General features: G+C 32.2%; 1 long non-coding RNA gene across 1 annotated transcript in view; it reads left to right on the top strand.

The window, feature by feature from the left end:
• Positions 1 to 2,449: 2,449 nt before the first annotated feature.
• Positions 2,450 to 10,140, top strand: part of LOC107871269 — a 16,010-nt gene continuing 8,319 nt past the window's right edge. Inside the window, exon 1 of the long non-coding RNA XR_001674661.2 lies at positions 2,450 to 2,712. This is a non-coding gene — a long non-coding RNA (uncharacterized LOC107871269). The remainder of the gene's footprint in view (positions 2,713 to 10,140) is intronic.

Genomic DNA, 10,140 nt, shown 5'->3' on the forward strand with positions numbered 1-10,140 from the left:
TATATAAAAGTTCTATTCAACTCTCAAAATTTTATCGGTGCAGCATAAATCATGACAAAATAAAAAATTATCTTAATTCATTGCAACTATATATTTAAAGTAAATCAATTTTATTATTTTAATTGACTTTTATATAGAAAATTAACCTTTTTATTTATTTATTTATTTTAGTAAATTTAAATTTTAATTTTTTTTTTTCTTCTGAAGAGGTGGTTTCGACCACCTCTTACGTAATTACCAAAACACCCATCTACTCTCATTTAATTATATATCATATCCTAATATATAATAATTCCATTGTTTCATTATAATGGTTTAAATATTTAATATATTCTATTAATTTATATTAATTAACTATAACTACATATTGGAAGTAAATATTTTTTATTTATTTAATTGACTATCATGTTCAAAACTAATTTATTATCACAAATCAGAATAATTAATAACTTAAAATATTTAAAAGACATATAGAAATTTTATTGAATCTCATTATTTTAGCAATGCCACATAAATTGAGATAAAAGAAAAAGTACTGCAAATCATAATAATTAACAACTTAAAATATTTAAAAGATATATAAAAAATTTAGTTGACTCTCAAAGTTGTATCGAATTCACATAAATTGGGACGCAAAGAGTAAATATATTATTTGATAATTATGTAAAAATTATTATAAATCACAATAATTAACAAGTTAAAATACTTTTTTTAAAATAAATAAAAGTTCTATTCAATTCTCAAAATTTTATCGATGCAGCATAATTCATGACAAAATAAAAATTATCTTAATTAATTACAACTAAATATTTAAAGTAAATCAATTTTATTATTTTAATTGACTTTTATGTAGAAAATTAATATTTTTATTTATTTATTTATTTTAGTAAATTTAAATTTTAAAATTGTTTTTTTTCTTCTTATATAGAAATACTAATATTTAAACTTAACTTTAAATTTTTAAAGTACAAAATTAATAAATTTAATTTAATAAAATAAATTTCTAATGAATATTTTTTTAGAATTTGTGTTGGGTCAATATGTATCAAGTTAAAAAAAATAAAGAAAAATATATAGTAAAATTTTATTATTGTGAAAGATAAATATAATGCACTATCCAATAATGTTTAATAATATCATACTCTGCATATGCAAATATAGCATTCCATATTTAATTAATATACTATTTCGGTGAATTATCGATGATTACTATTGGATATGATAAAATTATATTAATTTTTATAGTAATAACATAACCAATCGCTCTTAATTAATTATTATGAGTCATCTAGGTATTAAGAAAATAAATAATATTTAATGAAAAATAAAATTGACATAAAATGCAAAATTAACTCTTAATATTTTAAATTTAATTTCATCTTTCGAACGATGATTTTACTATATCACTCATTATTATAGGTCATTTATGTATTAAATAAATAAGAACAACAAAATGATATGTCAACATAAAATATTTAATTGACTATCAAAATTATATTAGTGTCACATAAATTGGGATGGGACAAAAGAAGATATAAAACAACATATATTATTTGAAATGAAATAAAAAGTACTGTAAATATCAATAATTAACAAAAAAAAATAATTTAAAAATTGACTGATTTCTACTTCAGCTGCTTCAATCGTGATTTTAATGTACAGTGATGTTTAAAGAGGGTAAAATGACATAATGAGATTTAAAGAAGATAAAATGTATGTAGTAAAGTGTGAGAAGAATAAAACATAAGTAAATTTTATTACTATATTTTAAAAAAATTAAAGAAAAGAAGTATAAAAATTATTTGCAAAATTAATTTAAATTTAATCAAAGTAAATTTAAGTACAAAAACATGTATTTATCACAAATTTGTTATCAAATACTTCGCATTTTCTTAACATTAACAAATTTTTTATCAAATATGTGTAGCCATCTTTCTCAACTTTTTACCGCTCTTCAATATTAATTAACATTTCTTTATTTTAAAAATAAAATAAAGAAAAAAAAATCTCAACTCTTCATTCTCTATTAAAAAACAACATTCTTTTCTTATGTTAAAAATATTAATTAAACAAAACAATAACGAATCCAAGTTGTGTATTCTCTTTATCGGGTAAGTTTACATAATTATTAATCTTTGCAATGTTGAAAATCAATAATCTGCTGGATATTTGATTTAAGCTATTTCATCAGATTTACGCCTATTCTTTTTTTATATTTCTGATCCTAAAATTCAACAAGCAGGTTAAAAAAAAGTTTCAATTGTGATCCCCTCAGCTCAATCATACTAACGAAAATATTTTACTGCTCAAACTTTCTACTCCAAGATAAATCCTAAAATTTAAAAATTACAATTCACATGTTTTGCTATTTGGTCCGTACTGACACAGGTCTTGCACTCTTAGTAATCCATATAAAAAGTAGTAGTATGTATTCTTTTTAAAAAAATTTACAACACTTTTAATTCAACTTTATATGTTATATATTTAAAATTAAAAGCCATGCAAACAAGGTGTAAAAGCATATGCTCAACCCTAGCGCCCAGCTAAATTGGGGAGGGCACATACTCGAAACCCAATAATCGGGGAGAGATGACAAGGGGAAAACAGAAGATCGAGGCTCAGAGGAAAAATGCTGAGAGAAATCAGAAAGGAAAAGGGTCTCAGCTTGAAGCTCGTGCTGTCGGCCTCAAAGTCATCTGTCCCATTTGTAAAGTAATCATCTTTTTCTCTACACCATTTTCCTTAAATACTTTCCAAATCTCCTCTTTTTCGTGCTCGATTCGCTTCTATGTGCTTGTTTATTTGTTTATGTGCCTGTTATTTGTCGAAATTTGGTCACAATTGGACGTGCTTTTATAGATAGTAATAACCTAGAATTTTTCTTTAAAAAATTTGGGGAATTTGGGGTAGTTGAAAGGGATTATAAGGTGGGAATCGAACGCACACCAACAGGGTGAAAGTTCAGGCAGCCAACTAATTGAGCCACTAAGATTCCTCTTTGAGCTACCATGATTCATCTGAATAGTAATCTAAATCTTTTCTTAAAACGAAAATTTTGGAGAATTTGGGGTAGGGGAAAGGGATTACAAGGTGGGGAATCGAGCACTCACCAATAAGGTGAAAGTTTAGATAGAAAACTAACTAAGCTACTAAGATTGTTATGAACAGTAATCTAGATCTAAATATTCTTTTGTATAGTTTGGTGGGTGATGCTATTGGGAAGGAATTTGGAATCATTCAATATTCGTTTTGGATATTAAGAAAGTCGTTGAGCAAATATGTAGATATATATAATTTTATTTTTTCTTGCAAAATCGCATCTAGAAAGTAAAAGAGTTAATGGTCAAAAACACATCTAAGGGATCTTGATTTTTCTAGTTTCAACTATCAGGTGTGCGAGTTTCGTATCGTCAACTATTTATCAAAACACACCTCAACTATTAGGTGTGTCAGTTTCCTACATGAAATATCTTTTTTTGATAAGTTAAAGGCTTATTGACTAAGTACCAAGAAGGTACCAAAATCAAAGGTTACAAAAGACTCCTGGGTATATCCATACAGTCAACTACAACATCTCCCTAGCAACTCCAAAAAATCCATATATTGATCTATACTATCAATGAAACTACTTTTACAGCAACAAAATAAATTTTGCAAACACTTGTTTTTAACTCTAGGAATATGAACTTTTTGCCCATCAAAACAAGCGTTGTTTCTTTCTAACCAAATAGTCCAAAATATGCACAAAGGTATAGTTCTCCATATTCGCTTCAAAGCTTTATGCATTCTCTGGTTCTACTAACTCTCCAATAATTCCTTCACACTCTGAGGCATGATCCAAGAAATCCCACAAATACTGTAAAAAGTTTCCCAACACTGTCTAGCTATTCTGCAGTGGTCTCCACCTCTTCTTCGCATAAGTAACATCTATTACTTAGTGTAAAACCCCTTTTCTGAAGATTATCCTGAGTTAGACAAGCTCCCCATGCTGTTGTTCAACCAAAACAAGCTACCTTTAAAGGAGCTTTAGTTCTCCAGATCCCTTTCCACAGCCAGATAGAATCCCAGTATCCTAATTGTTTCATTAGAAGACCATACCACTTTTTAACTGTAAATGATCTATCTTTACTATCTATCCATACTAGAGAGTCCCCCTTACTTTGATCAGTGTGGGAATTATCCAGTTGAAGGAGTAATTGACAAAAATCTTCAATTTCCCAATCATTTAAATTTCTTCAAAAATTCATTTTCCATCCAGTGTCCTACCTGAAATACCTCTACTATTCACGTAGGAAAAGGGAAGAATTGATAGTTGAGTTTTGTTTTGACATATACTTGGTGATGGTTCCGGTGGCAAACTTGCACATTTGATAGTTTAGGTATGAAACTTAAAAAATGGGGATACTTTAGGTGTGTTTTTGACCCTTCACTCAAAGTAAAATGAAGCTAGCACAAAATGATTTTTCTGGTATTTGTTTGTTTGAAATGAAAAATAAGCTTAGATTTAAAGCAACCAATTCATTGGAAATGGTGCTACTGTAGCTCTTTTGGGAAAAAGTATTTAAATTTCTCCAGACTCTCTTGCTTACCAAAATTATAAAAATATTTCCGAACACTCAACATTCCAACACTTCCTTTCCTGTTCTGGGCATACAAACAACACTATGAAGAAGTTGGCGCTGAGAGAAAACACGTGTATTTGATGGTTGTTTAATTGGTTATCTGTCCGTATTAATAATAAAGTTCCAACTTCCAACCTCGTTAAGTAGCTTCCGCCGCCCCTGTTAATTACATTCTTTATCTGTTATGTATTATAAATTATCTGTGTTCTTAATCAACTACCTATTACCTGTCCTCCTTAGTGGTTATTGTTCCTTTTTCAGGATGCTTTGTCATGCTTTCGTAGTATTTTGCCATGCTTTCTTCACTTCTGTTATTTCTTTTTCGATCTGCTATGATACGCTTTCCTTGAGCCGAGGGTCTATTGGACACAACCTCTCTACCTCCCAAGGTAGGGGTAAGGTATGTGTACACTCTACCCTCCCCAGGCCTCACTTGTGGGATTACACCTTGTATGTTGTTGTAGTAGTACCTGTATTTTCACTTTACTGTCATCCTACTTTCACACCATATGTTATTGTGTTTAGATTGCATTCCTCATCTTTTATTGTTTATAGATTTTAATTGGAACTTCCCCGATTATTTTTTTACAACTTCAAATGCATTGGCAATTTTTGTAAAGAGTCAACACTACTTGAAATCATTCAGCTGCCCATGACAAGTTGGAGCATTCTGTTGAAAATTGAGAGCAGCCAGAATAATGACCAAGTGATTGCTTTGTTAGTCAGAGTTCCTTTAACCCTTTTTCTTTTCTCAACCTGTAGTGATGTAATAACTTTCCTTTTAGTGGTTAGCTCGGTTGTACAGCCTGTTCTTTTCCTTTGAATCTATATTTCTTAGGAACTTCTCCACTAAACTGTAGGATGGAGTGCGTCTAACGCGACTCGTGCGGTTAGTGAAATGTTGAGATTCTACTTTAGTTTGGGGTCAAGTCTATGTTCTTGGTGGTGGTTGAATGACTTTATTCGATTGCCTCAAATCACTAATTAACATTGTCCCGTTTTATTACCTTTCTAATAGCTATATATTTTGCATCACACTTCATAGCACCATTATTTCAGCTATTTTAGCAATAGCATTGTGTCTTAACACTTGTGAGGTTAGTGAAATGTTAGGATTATACTGGTGTTAGGTGCCAACTATCTGTTGTTGAAAATTGGTTGTGTCTGAATAGCTTCTCTTGTTTGACTGCCTCAAGTCATTAACTAAACTTTGTAACATGATTACACCTCCTAATTAGCTATTTATTTTGTATTACAATTATTAGTACTATTATTTCAGCTATTTTTGTACATTATGAGTTTAAAATACCCTACCTGAAACTTTGTTCAATGGTAATACATGAGAGTTCTCTTAAGTTTTGTTTCCTAGATTTAAGTAGTAACTGCGTAGTGGTACGACATGTGTAGTTGGTTGTTCCTTGTTTTTATATTTTTTAATACCATTCTGTTTATTTTTAGGCTACTGAGAGTGGCATTTTTCGTTTTTTTTCCCTCAGGCTTGTTCATTTGTCTCAACTGTTAAGATTCTGTGCTTGTTTGAGATTTGCGCATGACACTTCCATCTTAAACCAAATTCTTTCTTACATGGGATGCTTGGATCGGGCCAACTTTGTGGAACTTGTTAGTTGTTCAAGTGTAGTAGCCTACCGATTGTGGCGTTCCTTTTATTGTTTGGTTTACTTTTAGCGGATTTATTTAGGAACCCAGGGTGTGGGGAAGGATACATGTTGAGTGGCATTGTCACGACCTAAATGGCCATGATTTGCACCCACACTAATCTTCCCGGGGGAGAACCGTCTAACCCAAAACCATTACCCACTCATTTAGTCAACATTAAGACAAGATTATCATAAAAACCAACTTAACGATAATGAATTCAAATCTAATCATTATTAATGTGGAAAATCAAACAAACTACTTATTGAAATCCCCAAGACCCGAAAGTCATCGTACAAGAACTTCTAAACAAAAATCACGTCTAAAAGAGATATCCACAATAAAAAATAAAATATATCTCATTATTCGAAAGATGGACAAGAACTAATATGATGATCCATGACAGCCTGGAGATGCAGTGCTCACCCTTGGATCGAGATTAGCTATCAAATGCAAGAGATGAGGTCGTGTTTGAGCCTATAGAACACTTTCTGCACTCAACATAAAAAAGAGTACATGGTAGTATCAGTGCAAACCACCACTATGTACTGGTAGGTATCATACGCTAACTCAATTTAATAGCATGTATACAAACTAAATCGAATAACAAGTAGACAAGCATCAACACATAGCAATAACAATTATTCATTGAATCAACAAATGCATCAACGACGGGCCAAACAATGCTTGCAAATAAGCCACGTAACTATCAAAAGTATCAATCATACTATACACATCCACAAAATGAACAGTAATACCATAAGTAACAACTGTGTCCTTTTAAACCTCACAATTAGAACAACATTGGCTCGTTATTAGCTAAATTAAACCACACAACCTCTCAAAATCAACATTAATCTGTATAGACATGCTAAGGGACTTATTTTTTTCCAATTAAACCTGCAGGGGACAACCTAAGTCTATGTACCGTACCGGCGTGGTACCCGATCCTCCATGAATAAGTAATATCAATATCCATATCTGTATCGGCGTGGAACCAAATCCTCTATAACCATATCATGTATGGTTTATCAAATTCACACCGTCTCTCAGGATATAATACGATGTAGTAAATTTACAAGTACAGTTGAATTCATAAGGTAATTTCATCAAGTTTGATTTTCACTAATTATTCATACAAGTGTCAACAATCTAATATCATCAAATTCAAGTATGTCCGAAGACCAATCAACAATCACATCCAATTTAGGAGCATACACGCCATTAAATCAAGTCTAAACTCTAGTTAAATCGTAACCTACCTCAACCCAAGAATCCGAATCCAAGCTACTTTGCAAGGGTCTTGTTCTTCCGTAAACCTTTCGAATGGTCAAAATCTGTTCAAATATATAACCCCCCATAAGAATACAAAACTAATGACACTCATTTTATAAATTCTTACTCTAAGAATTATAGATATAAAACCTAAGTTTGTCAAAATAGTGAAGAAATAGTATGTGAAATATGCTGATTGCCGTCACTATACATCGCTAGACTAATGATCCATTCCCACTTTGTTCTTCATTTTCTCCCCACAAGTATGGCATCTGGATCACATGCATGCCAGATCTTTTAAATTAATTTCATATGGCAACAAAACCAAAACAAAACCCCACTAGTAGCTAGTGTTCCTAATAACTAACGACAAATTGCTCTGGCAATTAGCAAACCAGTAATCAATTGGTATGATTCAATTGTATGCATTTACAATACATGCAAAAGAAAACTACTTTTAAACCTACCTAACATCACCGCCAATCATTGGCATGTAACCACCAATCAAACACCCATTATTAACAGCTCACTTTAGCAGTAAGTTAATACCCGTATGCACGCCTTTCCTTTTGCTCTTCTTTTGCGCCTCTTCATTTTTACGAGGCACAGACTTGAGGAAAGGCGTGCATATGGGTATTAACTTACTGCTAAAGTGAGTTGTTAATAATGGGTGTTTGATTGGTGAATCATACCAATTGCTTACTTGTTTGCTAATTGGTAGAGCAATTTGCTGTTAATTATTAGGAACAGTAGCTACTAGTGGGGTTTGTTTTTGTTGCCATATGAAATTAATTAATTTAAGAGATCTAGCATGCATGTGACCCAGATGCCATACTTATTGGGAGAAAATGAAGAAGAACAAAGTGGAAATGGATCATTGGTCTAACGATGTATACTGACATCAATCAACATATTTCACACTGCTTTGACAAACTTAGGTTTTATTTCTATAATTCTTAGAGTAAGAATTTATAACATGAGTGTCATTAGTTTTGTATTCTTATTGGGGTTATGTATTTGAATAGATTTTGACCATTCAGAAGCTTTACGTAAGGGCAAGGCCCTTGCTAAGTAGTAGCTCGCATTCAGATTCTTGGGTTGAGGTAGGTTACGGTTTAATTAGAGTTTAACCTTGATTTAATGACGTGTATGCCTAAATTGGATGCTTGTTGATTGGTCTTCGAACATGCGCCTAAATTGGATGCTTGTTGATTGGTCTTCGAACATGCTTGAATTTGATGATATTGGATTGTTGACACTTGACTTGTTCTTCTACGACTGCTCCGACCAAAAATTCGAAGCTGCTCCGACTTCTTTTTCACAGCATTGTTCATTTTGTGTCTGGACTCCTGCTCAGAAAAAGAAAGGTCATTTCTTGTAATAGCCCCACAAACTAAGCAATGAAGAAACATCATACACTATTAATTGAGCTTTTGTCGACCAACTAACAGAACAAGGAATTACTTGTTCTTCTTCCATTCGAAGCTGCTCCGCGTGTAATTTTTAGAAGCTGCTCTGACGTCTTAATTTCCTTCCCAACTTGGAACACTTCAAGAAGGCGGTTTTAATTTTTTGAAGCTACTCCGACTTTAGCTCCGACAACCACTTCAATTTCCAAGAAAATTTGGGGTTTTCTTCTTTAATCTGGAAATTTAAGGTTAGTTAATTTTTAGAATTGATGATTTTAACCTAATTTTCTGAGTTTCTATTTAGGAGTTTTTTTCTCCTTCACTTTGATTGCTGACCTAACATTTGGGGATGGGTTTAATTTGGGTGCTTCTAGTTGCTACCTTTTCTAGGTCGATAATCCATTTCCTTGTTTCTGCTCGTATTGTGCTAAATAAATTTGGGTGACTTCAGTTGCTACCTTGTTTCACTTCTACTGCTGTAGCTTTCAGGTGCTAAATAATATATTAACAAATCTATAAATTTTGTATAGATATTGCATGATACCATGTCCATAAGGTTGAGCTAATACCATTTATGTAAAGGTGTGCTTACTCGTTCTTTAGGAAGGTCTGGAAGATGCGAATTACGGCAGAGGATTAGGGCCAGTTCGGGTCGCTAGTGTAGGGAATTAATTGGTGGGGGTGTATTCCTGTTATGATTCCGTATTCAGTGTTCCGTGTTCCGTGTTCCATGTTTATTACGAATCTGTGTGCTTTCCTCTGCTTTATATTCCTGCATTCCTGCTTTACTCTGTTTTATATTCCTTATGGGTGCCGTATCTATGTTATGTCATCTGCTTCTGTGCTGTACTATGTGTTTGTGTGATATCTCGTGACTTGAGCCGGGGGTCTTTCGGAAACAGCCTTTCTACTTCATCAGAGGTAGAGGTATGGACTGCGTACATCTTACCCCCCCCAGACCCCACTAAGTGGGAATACACTGGGTTTGTTGTTGTTGTTGTTGGATTGTTGACACTTGTATGAATAATTATTGAAAATCAAACTTGTTGGAATTACCTTAAGAATTTAACTGTACTTGTAAATTTAGTACATTGTATCCTGAGAGATAGTGTGAATTTGATAAATTATGGTTATGGAGGTTCGGGTACCACGTCGGTACAGATATGGATATTGATATT

This window comes from Capsicum annuum, chromosome 1 (assembly GCF_002878395.1).
Source record: "Capsicum annuum cultivar UCD-10X-F1 chromosome 1, UCD10Xv1.1, whole genome shotgun sequence".
Taxonomy (NCBI): domain Eukaryota; kingdom Viridiplantae; phylum Streptophyta; class Magnoliopsida; order Solanales; family Solanaceae; genus Capsicum; species Capsicum annuum.